Source organism: Corapipo altera, unplaced genomic scaffold (assembly GCF_003945725.1).
Source record: "Corapipo altera isolate COAL_440 unplaced genomic scaffold, ASM394572v1 308, whole genome shotgun sequence".
Taxonomy (NCBI): domain Eukaryota; kingdom Metazoa; phylum Chordata; class Aves; order Passeriformes; family Pipridae; genus Corapipo; species Corapipo altera.
The window spans coordinates 2,555,692-2,572,589 of record NW_020884925.1 but is presented as its reverse complement, the minus strand read 5'-3'; the positions used below and the strand labels follow the sequence as shown (position 1 = coordinate 2,572,589).

The 16,898-nt window shown below is 40.3% G+C and overlaps 1 protein-coding gene across 5 annotated transcripts in view; it reads right to left on the bottom strand.

Moving 5' to 3' along the window:
• PEAK1 (pseudopodium enriched atypical kinase 1) overlaps positions 1–16,898 on the bottom strand; it is a 112,555-nt gene that overhangs the window by 95,097 nt on the left and 560 nt on the right. Inside the window, exon 2 of one of the 5 annotated variants that reach the window (XM_027657822.1) lies at positions 10,808–10,951. The exons of 3 other annotated variants lie outside the window; for them this stretch is intronic. The gene's annotated coding sequence lies outside the window, so the exon portion shown is untranslated. Of the gene's footprint in view, positions 1–10,251; positions 10,327–10,807; positions 10,952–16,898 lie in introns of those variants that run through there. One more of the 5 variants, XM_027657821.1, reaches the window with a different exon arrangement.

Below are 16,898 nucleotides of genomic sequence, written 5' to 3'. Positions count from 1 at the left end.
AAAGTGTCATTCAAATGATGGCAACATATTAAAGGGATTCTTCTCAACCAACTGCAGAAGCCCCTTGTGGGTTCATTCAGCAGAGGTGCTGCCAAACACGGGGCACAGCCCAGCTGGTCACTCAGCCCAACAACTTCTGTCCTACAGAAGCAAGTTGACTGATTTTCCCACTGCATCCACATATTCTTTTCTTACATAACCAGTCATCTGAAGAATGGGAAAAAAAAACACCTCACTTGAGAGTGGGCTGAAGGTACCAGTCAAGAAATAAAACCTTGCTCTTGTCAGATGAGTGATTTATCAAGCTACTGTCTCTCAGCAGGAATAGGGTGAATGACTGTACAAGCTCATTTCAGTGCACAGTAAAGCAAGTTAGATTTCAGATGTTTAAATCCTTAAGTAAAGTAATCTGCTTCACTGTGTGCTGAATTCAACTAAGAGGTATTGCAGTTCTGTTCTGCATCTTGGATTCAGGGCAGTAACCTGGAGCTGAGGGATGACTGACAGGTAAGGGACAATGCCCCTTTCATGGATTCCAACTGGATACAGAAAGAATTTATCAGTCCGTGTTAACAGAGCTGAACAGAATTGAAGGAACGTTGCTGGCAGGTCTAAGAACTTCATAAGTATCTGAATTAAAAACAAAAGCATAAAGGTATTAAATATTCTGAAACAAAATTTTAATTAACCAAATTTTTTTTTTTTGGTAGTAAATGGCCTAAGTTTTATAAATAGCAGTGGCAATGAGACACACACAATGGTCAGTAACAGTCATCCACAAGAAATATTTTGTGAATACATCAGTGCTCCAGGCTCTCATTTGCTTTGCACCATTCCATTTTCTCTTTGATGTCAGTAACTTATTCATCTTATTAATTCAAGCTTTATCTTTTGATCAAACTTCTGTAATACATAAGTTGGAAATGAGTTTCTTAGAGGGACAAGAGCTGTCAAACAGTAACCCATATCAGATCAACCCCAGCAAAGTGGTAACAGCTCAGGACAAGTCGGAGCCAAAGTTGGAATTTTAGAGCATACGTGCAAGTTATTATTTTCTAAAAACCACAGTGTTGACATTACAAGGGAGGAAAAGAGAGGAAAGATCGTATCTCCTGAGTCCTTGATCAAATTACTTCATAATTCACCCACTAACCCTATCCCCTGGTTCCCATAACAGACAACAATCTGAGACAGAACAAGCCTGCGGATTTTAGAGCATTAAGGGAGAAAAGGGAACAAACTACAGTGTTGCAACTAAATCTCTAGAGGATGTAGAAGCATTCAGAGGTATTTTAAATAACAGAATAATTTTATGGAACCTTGAGGGGCAACTCAAAGTTATCCACAGTCTACATGCAAGACAAAAAAAACAAGAGACAGAACTACATAGTGCCTGCAATTTCCTATGGTTTCTCTCAGCAAACTTTTTTCAAAGTAATTGTCAAAGATATTAGATTCCAGTATTTTGAAGATGGTATCTGCTAGTTCTTAATTTATCCTAGCCTCTCATCTTTGAAGCAATTCAGTTTCTGTCTCAGTGCCTAATTTCCATTTTACACATCCTATAATTGTGTTTGTCCTTTTGTCCTTTAAAGTTGACTTCTAAAAGATTCCCATCATTAACAGATCTACAAAGAACAAACAACTTGCTCCTCTTCTGGGTCCCTTGGTTGAGATCTAATTATTAAAGTTATAATTATTTTTTTCTTATATATTTTAATAACTTGGAAATTGCTTTAAATTTCTCTTTCAAGCTGTGGGCTTGGACACTTCTTTCTTGTGGAAGGGATGTGTGCTTTGCAGAGGTTTCAGATGCTTAATCTTTAAACTAACTTGTTGCATGAGTTACTGTTCACCTTCTATCAAGTGCTGGTTATTTTTTATATATTTAAATTCTTACAGTTTCCCTTTGCACACTTAGGAACTACTCTCAGCCCAGAAATCCTATGCAGGGTTCCTAGAATTCCTTACTAACATTTTGAAACCCTTCAGCCCATCTATCTTGTCTCTCCTTTCTTCAATATCTATTTCCTTAATGGATAAAGCATGAACTTTATCTTCTCAGAATATGGAAATGCTATGGACTTTTTAACATGTAAAACTAAGAGCTGGCAATCCCCCTTCCAAGACTAGAAAAATACGAAAAATAACTCACAACATTGAGCTATGCCTATTTCATGATACAGACTCTTTTCTATAGAGGAAAGTATAAATAGTGTCCACAGCTGTGCAATTTATCCTTAGCCATTAAATGTCTCCACAGTCTTACAATTTCTAAAAGTGTCTGCACTGCCTACAAATGAGCTGCATTAATATAAACAGTGCATGAATGCCCAGAGAGGCTATAAAACAAAAGCCCTAAGAACAGACCTTAACTAAAAAGTGGCACCTTCGGATTTAAAAAATAAGAGCTCGTAACTATTTCACAGTTGATCAGTTTGCCAAGAACCCTTTCCAATGTTTTGATCCCTCGATCTCGAATTCCTGGTTTAGACGCCTGGAGGGAAAACAAGAGCTTGTTTGAAAAGCAAGGAGCCAACCATCCCCTCTGCACTGTGCTCATGGACTGGAGGTACTGAGCATCCCACCTTCCAGAGTCATTTGGTTTGACCAAAACATCCACCACCCTCCTGACAAGAGAGATGATGAAATAACCTGCAAAGATTGACAGGAGAGATGATGAAATAACCTGCAAAGACTGACGGATCAAAACAAGGCATCAGCCCCACAGGTAGGCACAGGGATACAACTCAACTTGGGTTCATTGGCTCAAGTCCTAAATACACAAGTTCATCGTACAGATTATACAGTTAAAAACCCAGCACTGCTCACTTACAGCACTCTGCAGAGGCATAAGTGAGACTAAAATAAGCTGCACACTGTATCTTATCTCCATTTTAAGAATGAGCAAGTTTCTTAACCTCTTTGTCTCAGTTTCCAAGGCTACAAGTGAGGCATGACAAAGGCAGGAAGAAAACTCATATTTTTGGCTCTCAGTTTTTTCTTTTTTGCTGTTCAGTCATCTTATCTTCCTAAACTCTGGGATTTAGTTATTTAATCATAGATATTATTCTACGTTCAGCCTGTTTTTTTGGCGATTCTAATCGGCTTTTCTTTTTGCAAATGTGACCAATTGTCTGGTGATTAAATTTGATCATTTCTTGCCTACATGCACTTGGAAACAATCAAGAAACAATACCCTACCAGTACTAGCTGAGGAAAGGACACATTTCTATAAAATAAAGTTAAACAAAACAATTTTTAAAGGTATGCAAATGACGTGAGAGAAGACAGGAAACCACATTTAAAGTGCAAATCAAAGCCATTGTTTTGTTAAATTTCTGGATAAGCTTTGAAAAACGGGGCTTTTTCTACTTTTCTCCCGCAGATTTTCTTTGTTCACTACAAAAGTAAAAACAAAGCAACAGGAAAATGATGTTCCTCCTCCGCAGAGAAGTAACGAAGTCTCCTCCCCCTTCCAAAGGGGATCTCGCAGTTTGCCAGCTTTGGCAGCCGCTGTAGCATTTAAAATAGAAACGAATCCCAAAATGCGATTTGGCAAAGAACCGCCGAAATATTCAGTAAGCCTGTTTTCCCTCTTTTCCACTTCCTTTCTGCCGCTCTAATAATATCTAGAGATGCTTTCAGGGGCACCTCGGGGATGAAAGGCACCCAGAGAGGACACCCGGACAAAAGAGCCCCGTGAACTTTAACACACATGCAACACATGAATCAGACAGAGCAGCTTTGTGCAGAGAGGGCTCCTTGTATGGCCACGTCCCAGACCCGCTGGGACACTTCCAACAGCTGCTCTTATTCTTCCACACAGCTTGAGTTTTTTGCGGGAGGCATCCTGCCTGTGCCTCCCGAGGCCCGGGAGCATCAGCTCGTCCGGCGCCGGGAAAAGCCGACGCTTCCCAAGTTTGTAACAGGTTCCCGCAATTTTTCGGCCCACGTGGAGAGAACTTTTCATAAGGCTAAGTCTTCACCTACAGGGAAGTGAATCCTACAAGCCAGAACACACAGTATCTTACAGATATTTCAGGCCACGCTGAGTTGGAAGAAAAGTGCAAAATACGAGAGATGGCTCAGAGATATCAACCCTTTGCAGGGATATCTGAATACACGGCCAGACTGAAGCACGATAGCTGGAGTCAGTATGCAAGAAACTCCACCCAAAACAACTGTTTTTGAAAAAAAAAAAAAGTATTTAATATGAAACACAACTAGATACTGGGTGGGAAAAATAAACCAGTTGTCACAGATGTTTGAAGCAACAACAGAGAGCATGTTTTACTAACAGAGGTAAGAAGCTGGATGTGAAAAAAACATGACAGTTCAGCTTTAAAGAACTGTTTTCAACAAGAGGAGCAGATTGTGTGGCAGGTATAACCACTGCTTCACTGGACTTACATCTTTAACACCACTGACTTTTCCCTAGGAAGTGTTGTATATAAATTAATCCAGCTTATTCACTCACATAATGATGTTAAGTATTTCTGAACCCACAAAATATGAGCTTTAACAAGCAACTAGCCAGCCAGGAGACTGATTCATTCAGTAGCTTCAGTTTGAAAGATGGGCAAAATGTCTTCAATATATTTATGCAATAGCACCACACTACCAACATAATCATGTTCAGGATCTTGCAACACAGAAAACATCAGGACCAAAACTTTCTCATTCCAAGAGCAGAGAAACTTTCCAAGCATCAACATTTTGTCTTCTGTATGTTTTAAGCTTTAGAAATTTTATAATCTCATCCTGAGGCTGACACTTTGTCAGCAATGAAACTGTTCAAAGGCAGCAGCAGGAGGACTGAAAGATTGATTTCACACATCATTGGTGTAGGCACTGTTTGTAAACTGCTGACCCCAAACCACCAGGAATTGCGAGGGCCTGGAGACTTCCAGCTTGCAAGACAATTTAAATTGATTTGAAACCCCAGGTTAGCCTGTCAGTTTTTCCCAAAAAACCCCCAACTTTTAAAGGAGTTCATTCTAAAAGAGTCATATTAGCCCACACAAGCAAATCAGCACATTGTTCTGATTTCCCCTCCCTCAAAATGCATCGTGTCCTCACGACAGTGCTACTGCACAAATGACTCAGGGCTTGCCAAAAGCTACCACCAAGCTCTAATTACAGCAGTCCTTTTCTGTATATTCCTCAATCAAACAAGAACTAAATCAGCCTGCTAAAAAAACAGGCTTCAAAGTCTCCAATGCAGATTGAGAAATAAATCTCTGCAATAAAGTATTAACCAGCTCAGCCTGCTTCAGAACCTCAGTGCAGAAAGAGCCTCATTTCCTTGCTTAAAGATAAGGCTGTGATAAGACTGCTGGGCAAAAGAAAGGACAAAAAGCACCAATTAATTGTACCAAGTTATTTTAAGGAAGATCATTGCTGCTAAACGTTTCAGGCAACTTACTGGTATTTCCACATTGCCTTTTTGGCTGCTCTTTTCAACTGATTCAGCTCCATGAGTTAGAATGCTTGCACTGTCAAATTTCTTGTCATTTTGGTGAGAAGACTATGCCCTATTTTAGATTTCAGTATATTTTACACAAGAGTTAAAAAAATTATGGGTGCACATCATTCTGCCAATCATTCTCATCTTACCAAGCTTTTGTCATGACCTGATAATACCAAAGGACTCGAAGGCATTTTACTGTTTTACAGACAGATTGCTTGATCCCTTGTCCCAAATGATGGAAAATGTGGTCTTGAGGTCAACAATAAAACTTGTAAAAATGGTGTTTCCTTACTTTAAAAGTATTTTTTCAGTCTCTGACTTGCAGTATAAAGCCATGCTCTAAAAATAGCACAAATCTATTTTAATCTAGGTGCTCTTCCCCTATCTAAAAATTTAAATTTCTTATTAAAGCTATCTGAAAAACTGAGCAACAAACTAAGCATTATCCCAGTTTCCAAGTTTTTCCTGTTTCTGAACCATACAGAAATTAATTCCAAAGATGACTCCCAAATCCCATGCTAACTTTAAGCGTTCAGCCATGAGAAAAGTAAATACTCATCAGCAGGTTTGACCCCAAGCTTCTGATATGCAAGGCAGCCCTTCCAGCTCACAGGGAGAAATATTTAACTAGCAAAATGTACAGTTGTTCTGAACTGACTGTAACACATGACCTGGCATGTGCTTTGACAGCAAGTCATTCAAGAAAGATGACAATACAACAGAGTTACAAAACCAAAACACAGCAGTGCCAGGAGAAGCCTTTAGAAACACAATTTGTGATGTAAAGCCATAAATCTTTAACATTCGAACTAAAGACTGGAAGGTTTTAGAAGCAGCAGCCTAACTGCTGAGGTTAAAAGACATACCCGTAATGTATTATGGCAACTAAATAAATATTTACCATGGCTGTTTTAAGAAGGCTGGGTTAGCAAAGTGAGTAAGACCATGAGAGTGTTCTGGATCCTCTTTTAAACACTGGAATAATTGACTTCAGGCAAGCCAAGCTTTTAGTTCTCTTATTTGTAAAATCAGTAAAATTATGGAGTTCTGGGGTTTGATAGGAGTGGAGTTAAAAAGCCATTTCACTCCACTGTCTGCTCCCAACACACAGGCAACTGGGATGCTCATTAAATGTCTCCTCAACCAGCTCCTTAAAGGAAAAAAAACTTCAGCAAACCCAAGTCCCAGCAAATTTCTGGAAAGGGGCATTTCAGTCACTCTCCCCACAGTGAAACGCTGGGTCCCTGTGCTGCTGTGAGGAGGTTTTAAATCACCACTACCTTCTCCTGCACTACTCTGCAGATATAAATGGACTCTTCCCAAAATATGAATATAGCTGGAGATTCAACACTACTTCCTAAAACAGCATTAATAGCCACTTGAAGCAAATATATCTTTAAGATATACACATACACATAAATTTGAGCTCAGACACACATAATTCTCAGTATGAAAATAGAAAATGTCTCTGAATGAAAGTTTGTAGAAAAAAAAGTTGATTTTGGGATATAAATATTTTCTTAACCTGTGGATTTCACAGCAACACAGTGTAGAATAATCATTTTTGTCCAAATCTTCATGGCCAAAGATAATTACAATCACTCCTCTTGAACTATTGACTGAAATCATATAGCTCAACTTTCACAAGTACTAGAATGGATCTGTCAGTATTTTCTATGAAACTATAAACACATTAATACATGTAAGATATGAACCAGCAGAAGTGGCTGCATGGAAATGCCAGAACTGACTGACTAATCTGCAGAGCCATACAACAAAATCAGCCACAGCACCTAAAATTATTTCTCCAAGTACATTTTTTTCCCTCCACTCCAAAGACATTCTCTTTTCCAAGTATCTGCCTTTTTGCCAGATTCCAAAGAAGGCCCTTCAGCCCCAAGTCTGCTTTGTCCACCAGCCTCTAATTATGAAGAGAAAGAAGAAATAATGCAGAGAAAATGAGTAACTTGAGCAAAATTTCCAAAACCTAACGGCTTCCACAGTTTGTGCCAATATTTCCTTGAGAAGTTATAACTTTATACAGAGAAAATTCTACTGATTTTGAATTCTGTAAGCACTAAAGAAAATTTAAGCCTCCCATACCAACTATAGGGGCCTACTGGTCTTACAGAGCAAGAATACAGGAAAATATATCTGTTTTTACATGGCTACAAGCAGTAAATACTTTAGCAAAGCCAAAACAAAACCTTGAGGTCATGCTCAAAACTTTAAAAAACTTCAGTGTTATGTAACAAAAAGCACAAAGCTCAAGAGAATTGTTCATCTGAAAAATACGAAAAAAACCCAAAAACAAACCTTTCCAAACAACCTATTTATTCCAACACATCTTAAAGAGGCTGAAGAGACCAGGTCCCCTCTATCTGCACATTGTGCACAGCTTTTCCAAAAGGAAATGCTTATCACAGGCCCCTGGGAAACAGTGCAGACACAGCAGGGTCACACCAATTAGCAAAGCAGCATCCAGAGAGACAAGTCATCTTCATCACAAGAAGTCTTCATTTTTCTCTCTCATGGAAAAAATGAAGAATGCAGACCTATATTTCAATATTTTTTCCTTATCCAATGGCCAGATTTCTGATTTTTCAGGTGCTGTGCAATTAACTTCAAGAACCATATCCCTTTTGCTCTCTGCATATTCTGGTTTTACATGGCACTGTTATGTGCACTCAAGGATATGAAGTGATGAGTTCATGTGGTGCATAGAGTGTGTTCCTCACCAGCCTGAGAAAAGCACCTCAGGAAGACATGCTTGTCCATTCTCCTGCTTTTTTAAGCTCTCAGAATACAATCTGAGTCTAGTTCATCTCTCAAATTAATGACCAGAGTTTCTTTTTTGTGGTGTGACAGCCCTCCCATCTAAACTAGATCATAAAACCACTGCCAAGAAAAAAAAAACAAGTGTGTTCAAGAAAAGCTGTTTATAGGTGCAGACTGATGACTGCAAAAGCACCTCTGAGACAGCAAGTCCTGTACTGATGAGTCCCAGGAAGGATCCAGGACCTGGCTCAGGCTTTTAGCTGTCCCCTGGATAGAATTTTTCAGAACTCTTGGAACAGATTATGCAGGAAGGGCAAATATTTTACTGGGCATCATCCAGTGAATATTTATCTATCTGATACACATTTACCTTCCCTGCAGAACAGTTAGCCCTGCAACTTCTGGAGGAAGCCACAGGAAAAGAGTGATGGGAATGAAACCTTGACCCATGTGGCGAAACCAATTCAAAGTAGTTGGAATCTGCAGATCTAAAATACCCAAGTCACAGACACTCATAAACTGGCAGGAGAAAGCCAAAAATTACAAATCCCTCCCCCCCCTTTTTGCCTTATGTTCACAAAAGGAAAGAAACAAAGCTTTTAAATTATAATCATAAGTATTCCCATATCCCTTGAATACAAGCCTGAATGCATAAGTGTCTTGCTTATTACAAGCAAGAAAGACCCAAGAAGCCACATCCACCTGCTGTAGAGAGACTGATGTTGATAAGAGATGGTTCCTCTACAGTGTATACACTAATGACAGTGCTATCCTTTTTGGGAAAGCAGAGCTTTCATTTGTTTAGAAACTGATACTGATTATCAATTATTTCACTTGTTCAGTAATTTTTTAACCACAGCTCAGCTATTTGCATCCAGTGCAGTCACAGCAACTATGAACCAATACTGGCTGCTTATTTTTCCAATATATTTTCAATCTTTTATTGAGATTACTTGATGGGAAAAGTACATCAACTCTTTTCATCAGCACAACTGAATAATGTTCAGTGAATTATCCAGGCAACACAGTTGCAGGGACTATTGGCTGAACTTATAACCCCTAAGTCAGCAGGGGGGCTTACCACTGAAGACAGTATTCATTATATGGATTAATATTTCCTCCTGCATCCTATAGATTTCATTTTGTTTGGTTCTTTAACAACTTTTTCATGAAAGCACCCCAAGTCAGCTTTCTATGCAGACAGAACAACACTTAATATGCAAAGAACTGCAGGCACTGAACTCCAGGGAAAAAACCCAATTATGTAACATTTGATATCTTAAATCTAATTCCCACTGATTTAAATGCTGTTGCTTTGGTATATCACCTGTTTACTGTTTTTCCCCTAAGAATTATTAGTGTATGCATGAACCTTCCATCAGGTGCCCTGGCAGTTGTGTAGGAATGTTTTAGAAAATACTATTAATTCCACAGCCTTTTCCATAATCCCCTCTGGGGAGGTTGAGCAGGAACCCCCCCTGCCCTGATAATCCATGCTGGTTATCTTTTTCGACATGTTTCTATACAACACTGTTTCTCACTCGGCAAATTTGGCTTCAAAAGGTCTGTGTGTTGCTATCTCCATTGTTCAGGAATAGCTCTGTTGATTTACACTGATAAACAAAGATAATGTACAACCATAAGCAATGAAGTCAATCTGCAAAGGACAGAGCAGGAAAAAAGCCTGCAATTTTATCACCATTATGTACTACAAAGAAAAATTACAGCCTTGGGGGGAAAAAAAAAAAAAGGTGGGGAGTGAGAACTGGATGCCTTTTTTTTAACGAACCACCTCTTGCTATTTCCAACACCAAGCAATCCAGTATTATTTGCAATAGTGTATTTAAAGAATGTATTTGCTGAACCCTGCTGAGTGGCAATTCCCATCAGAAAGGGACCTGATTCAGCTTCTCCCTTTGCAAGCAACAAACAATCAGACACTTTCACATTCCAACGAGCAGAACAACAGAGATAATTATGCAGAACACAGGAGAACTCACCATGACTAAAGCTCCAGTGCAGCTGAGGAATCTCCATCTAAACCACTCTGCAATCTCACCTTAAACCTGCAAAGCTGTCGCAGGAGGTTTTTCATGGCAACTGTTACTAACAGTGTCTCTCTTATCAACTGCTAAAAACAGGTACTTTATATACCAGAGTGCAACACTCCTCTGATGTACCAGTTACTGAACAACTGGCCTAAAAGAACCACCTTTGGAAGAGATTTGCTTTTGCTCTAAGAAGATAAGTGGGTTAACTTATAAGGGACCCTGAACCAGCACCCTGCCTGCCAACAGGTTCCTGGAGCAAGATGCCATTTGGGATATGGCAGCTGGAACTGATACAGTTCACAGGGTAAATGAAATACATGTTAAGCTCTGAGCTCTGCTTGTACTGATGTTTTTTCTCACAGGGATGCTGCCCTTGCTGCACAAGGAATACTTACAAGGCAAAACTCACAGGCACAGGAGCATGTGGAGCTTCAGCAAGCTTTGTCCTAACACGCCTCCGTTTTCTGCACTTCCCAAGCAATCCTTTCTAGCCAAAAACACTGACCTTTAAACATGGATCTGTCTCACGTTAAGGCCTGCAATAACACTTCCAAAATTTGGTTGTTGTAGTTGAAAGGTACGTTTATCAACAGCTTCATTAGCAGTAGAGCAGGTTTGAGCCTTCCTTCCTTGCAGGTTGGTTTCCTTCCTTGGTAGTTTAAATTAAAAAAGGAAAAAAAAAATCACAGTATGAAAACACAATTTCATGTATATAAAGCTTTAGAATAAGCAACATTTATGGCAGGGATGTATGTTTTACAGGAAGTTCAGTGAACTGTTCCACTGACTACAACCAACAGCAAACTGTTGCACAATCACAGCCTGTGTCACTGATGATACAGAGATCTTTCATGTGCCCCTCAACCCCTACATCCTTACTGTGAGCTGTCTCCCTGCTTCTAAAAACTGAGAATGTCTACAGTTTACAGTACCAAAGTCATTAAATAAACTGTCTTCTCCAAAGATCATTCCAAACAGCAGGAGTCACACTCCTTAACCATATAGTTACACACTCAGAAGTCTGAGACTGGTCAATATTGTGCAACCTGTTTTTAAGCAAAACCACCCAATCTAGACGAGGGAGGCAGAGCAGGACAATTAGCAAGGCTCAAAGCAAATGGAAAAACAATTACACAACATGAGTTACTCCCCCATGGAAAACTCCTATACTAATATTTATTCTCTCTCAGCTGGTATATATTTGCATTTAACTTCAAAGTTTATTAAAGCTATGTTGATGTAATTGTGAACCTTTACAGAGGGAATCAGTGATTTTAATGGGGTTCCAAACAGGCTCAGGGGTCACTCTGCAGAAGACTATTAGGAGATAAAACAAGGTAAAGGCAGTACTTGCTTGAAATAAAAGAGAAGGTGCTAAAAGACTTAAGAGTTACCCAAGGACAGTTTCAACTCAAGAACCGTGGTAATTTTGAGTGTCTCTATTACCTTCAGACATGCATGTTTCTGAATTTACTGGCCGATTTGGGGGGAGATCACGTATTTTTAAAATTCTTCCTTCCTCTTGCTGCATTAAAAAAGTCCACAGAAAGGACATCAACAAGCATAAAAGCAAAACAATGACAGTAAGAGGCAACTTGGCAGCAAGAGCATCTGTGATATACACAGAGACTTACCAAGAGGGAATAGATGTGAAGTCAGTGTGGAATGATGTCTATATTTGTTCATGTTTATAGCGTAGATTTAAATGTCTTTTTAATGTGAATGAAGGTTTTCCTGACAGTAAGACCCTCAGAGGTGAAAGATGTGTATATATATATAAATATATACATGCAAAATTTACATCTTCTGTATTATATACAGTCTTCCTCCTCTGGTGAGCTTTGCAGAGAGGCCTGTATAAACACAGGCACGTATCCAAGAAGGAACATTTTAGGATTGACATCAGTTTTACAAAAACACAAAAGGTCAAACGGCGAATGTATCACTAAACAGCTTCCTACAGAACCTCTATCCAACAATGTAATAATCCAAATCTGCTAAAACACCCAGGACGTTGCATTTGGCAAATTGTGAGCTAGTAGCAGTATTTTCTGAAATAGCACTGACTTTATCAAGTCAGTGATCTTACTTTTTAGCACCACACCGAACTGGTGTCTCAGACAAGATGTTGCTAAAAAAAGTATTGCTAGAAGCCTACAATGTTTAGCCTGGCAGGGTTTTTATCCATTTGTTTACTGTGATTTCAGAAACTTCGCTAAAAACACCTCCTGCAGTCAACAGTGAGTGTATTAAGACAGTTGAGCATTTATGTTTCAGTGCATGTAAGGGGTTTTTTTAACCGAAATATTACTCTTAAGTAAAATGTGGGATAAAGTCTACAAATGGGAAGATTTTAAAATGTCTTTCCCAGTTAATATTTATAATTTTTTGCACTTTAAAGGGATGAAATACTCTTTCCCCTCCATGTTGAACATTTCACGGGGAAATTATCCATCCTCTGCTCTAAAACCTGCCAACCAAGAAAAATATTCCTAAGCAAGAAGCAAGAACTCTGAAGGCATTTTGAGATTCAGATAACAAATTGATGCTCTTAAATACTTTTTACGCACCGTATTTGCCCATCTTTTTAAACATAAACATAACTATTTGGTGATCAAAGTGCAGATGTTCAATAAAGATCATTGTAATCCTTGTTACTGTGACTATAATTGGTGCAAAAGCATCTCAGTTAAGGGCAGGCCCATACATAGCAGGTATGGGTAGTGAGCTTAAGGGACCTACTATTTGGAGGTTTTTTCCAAGTACTCACACAGAAAGGAAACTAGTCAGGGTGACAATTTTCCCCAGAATCAAAGACTTAAAAATGAAAATCCATTACAGATTGATTATGAAATACTTCTCCAAGTGGTGTGGTTTAAAACTGATTTCATCCTCATCCTGCACAGCAATATGTGATTACTGGGAGGAGAGAAATGATGAATGAGGCTTTGAGGGGTTCTGAAATTCTGCTGTTATTGTTATCACCTGAACAACCCCAAAAACACTTGTGGTATAAAGCTATTTTGTAACTTAGTGAGTTAACAGGGTAACTATTGTAATAGCTGATGGGGTCCCAAAAGAAATTCAATTTGCAGAAGGTGACCTCAGAGTTACACCCACCACATAGTTTTCCTCTATCCATATTTTCAGCTCTCAGGCAATCTCAAGTTAACTCAGTCCACTTGAAGAGATATGGGGAAAGAAATTGCTCTAGTGACTCAGGCACTTATCTTAGGAAAAAGGAAGCCTAAAAACTTCTTACATGGTTGATAATTTCTGCTTATGATCTGGAAAACACAGAAGAAAATACAGAGTCCACAATACTAAACCATGGTTTATGGAAATTTGAGCTCAAATATTGGACAACTAACTAGAATTGTTACCAAGTAAAACCAAGTCATTTCTCCTTGCTGCTAACACTGCAGAAATTCGAAAGTTGTCACTTACACCTCAGTGTATACTGTTGACTTGCTCCACTTTATCCTGCTTTAAAACAGTGAAAGTCAGCTAGCAAGTCTTATGCCAGTTTGCAGCCTGTATTTTTCCACCCTAGATTTAAAACTGTATGGTAATGGAAATGGTACGTTATTGTGCTGATACATATGAAACAATGAAGGCATTTCAGCCTCAGGCCAGTGTAAATCCCAGAGCAATACTCAGTCCTTACACAGCAGCCATGTGGGAGCACAGGAGGGTGGGAGGACTGGTAATGCCAATAAAGGTCCCCACACCAGCCTGTCACAAATAATGCACTGACAGAGCCTGGCACCAGGCTCCTTTGGGTATCAGCATGGAGAACCCACAGCTTTTTCCCCTTGGGACTGGAGCCCCACATCTCCTCCTCCAAAATCCATGTTACTTTACAGGCACAGAGAGCGGATTTTGCCTCACTGGTGATTTTTGGCTGCCAAGAGCAGCCAGTAAATATGGCTCCCAAATAGCTTTACATTGTTTCTTTGCACTTTGCTTCAGCTAATAAACCCAAACATGTTTTACAGATTATTATTTTTGTACTCTAAGTAGGTTAAAAACATCTGGAGGTATTAACAGCAGAAAGATAAGAAAGTTTTAATTTCAGCTTCCCTGTGTCAGGTGCTTTCTCTGCGAGCTCTTTTCACATCACAAGGTACTCGCTCCACCACCTTCTCGGTGCTGTTCACCAGCGCAGCACCATCTCCTCACTGTCATTTGCATTTCAATATTCTCCCCATACCCGAATGTCAGCTCTGACACACCGACTACACGGGAGGGAGCAGCTCGGCAGGATTCCTGGGGAGCTGCAGCAGCCCAGGGAGTGGGAACATTGTGGAAGCTGGCAGGAGACAGCCCTCATCCTGGATCCCTACCCAGCAATCCCAGAGTGGACCTCTGGGGCTCTGTTTTCTGGGGAAGAGAAGGTCCAACGGCCTTACACACAAAGAAAAAGAAAAAGGGCTATTAACACCACCTGAAACCCGAGCTCAGCAGAAAGCAACCAGAACAAGAAGAGCAGTGACAAGGAGTAAAGCTACAGATCCCTACAGAGAAAAGGGCAAAGGAAACCTGGGCAACCAATCCTAAACTGGGATGAGGGGCAGCTGGAGGGAAAAGGGCAGTTTAAGAGCAAAGACTAAACAGGAAAAGGGAAAAGGAAAGGAGAGACACAGGAGCGTAAATTCAGAAACAAAGTAGAGAAAAACATGTTACAACTTGTTAACTTAGAGTAAGCTTTTCGCATACATATTTTTCCTAGAGTGATACAGAAGGTTAACAGTGATTGCCAACGTCTGTGACACTAACCAATAACTTACAATAGTTATCATTATATTTTACTATCCTGTTTAGGCAAAAGAAATCAATATTTAGGAGGCATTTAGCCAAGCAGCATCTGCCCTTTTCTTTAAATGACTGATTCCAACCAATTCCTTTACTTGGAGAGTAAACAGGAAAGAATAAGTATTTTGGTAAACATGCCTGCAAGTGGATTTTCTAAGGAGCTGAAAAGCCAGAAACACAAATTATCCAAGAAGTTGAAATGGTACTTTGCCTCCTTGCTCTCTCTTTGACAGAAGCAGCCATAACTCTTACCCATACATAGGGAATGCTGTTGCTTCAAAATAACTGTATATTTATTTACATAGTTAATGCGTGTTCTAAAATAGAAGGAAATGCAAACGTTGCATCCATTATCAACTGCAGCTGGGTAGAAGTGCCTACCAGCAGCAAGGCCAGGCAGGAAAGTCTGCTGGCTCCTTGCTCTGTAGCTGGTGCCTCCTGCCCAAGCTCAGCAATCACCCCCTGCCTGCCACTGCTGGTCAGGTGAGGCACTTGAGGCAAACAGAACTGCCCAAAAAAATGTCATTTAAGAAGTCTGCGAATTAAGTTATCTCCATGAGATATCCTAACAAGAAGGTAAAGCCATCAAGAAATGAACACAGAAGATTAATCATGGAAAGTTACTCATGGAAAAACTGGTAACTCACTTCTTGCATAGTTCTACGTTTTAGAGGCTAAAATGAGATTTGCCTGAAAACACACAGAGCAGTAACTTTGCCAGGAAGATGCTTCATCTGGATAAATCATCTTAGCTACTTTCCAGACAAAACCTTTTAAACCACCGTGAAACTAGATTATGAGCTCTAACTGGTCAAAACGACCAAAGAAGATCTCCACAAGTATTTGCTGCTCTGCTACACCACTAGAATCAAACTGTCTAGATGAGTCTGTAAGTCAAAAGTCACACAGAATTAAGCACATCTAGTTTGCAATAAAGGTACTCAGCCAGCCAGCAATTTTAAACAAGTTCAACTAAACTCTCTAACTATAGAACCTAATCACAGGAATTCCATAAAGTCTTGGCTCCTAAAACAACTCCGTGTTCTTTCCTTCCTGCCCATACATCTCCGTGTATTATTTTTTCTCTAAATATCCGAGAATAAAGTGCTTTAGCAGACACGAGACAGCCATTAAGCCACAAAGAGCAAGGGGAAAAACTTTGGAGGCACTTAAGAAGCAACTAAAGAACGAAAGCCAAGCCCTACGAAATTAAACGGCAAAGACCTAAAATAAACAGAAATCACGTTCTCTAAGAAGGGACCCCTATTAAATTCGAGGTCAGAGATCCACCACACAACGCTGCTCCTCCTTCTCCTCCTTGTGCTCACGGAGGGGCAGCCTGGACATTCTGTGTCAGGTATCAGCTGCTCCATAACTAACTGACCACCGCAAAGTGTTTTACATCGCTTCACTTGCTGTCCCAGAGCAAATCCCAGCCTTCCCGGTCTAGCTTTAACTTCACCCGCTGTAAAAACTGGCGAACAGACCGACCCACCTGCAAGTCCAAAATAACCCTTCGAGAGGAAGGGAAGCACCGAAGGGAGGATGGAATGCGGCTACACACGTACACAGCAACGCGCAAAGCCTTTCAAGTCAGGAATTCTCGGTAATAACAGAGCAGGGGCAGAGCCCCGGCAGGGACAGAGCATCCACCCGGCACCCACAGCGGCTTCATCCCGGGGAATTCCTCGAAGGTGTCAGCCCGGCGGCGGCGGGCGCTCCCCGTGCCCGCTCCGCCATCCCCCGCCCAGCCGGGGAGCGCCCGCCGCCGCCGGGCTGAC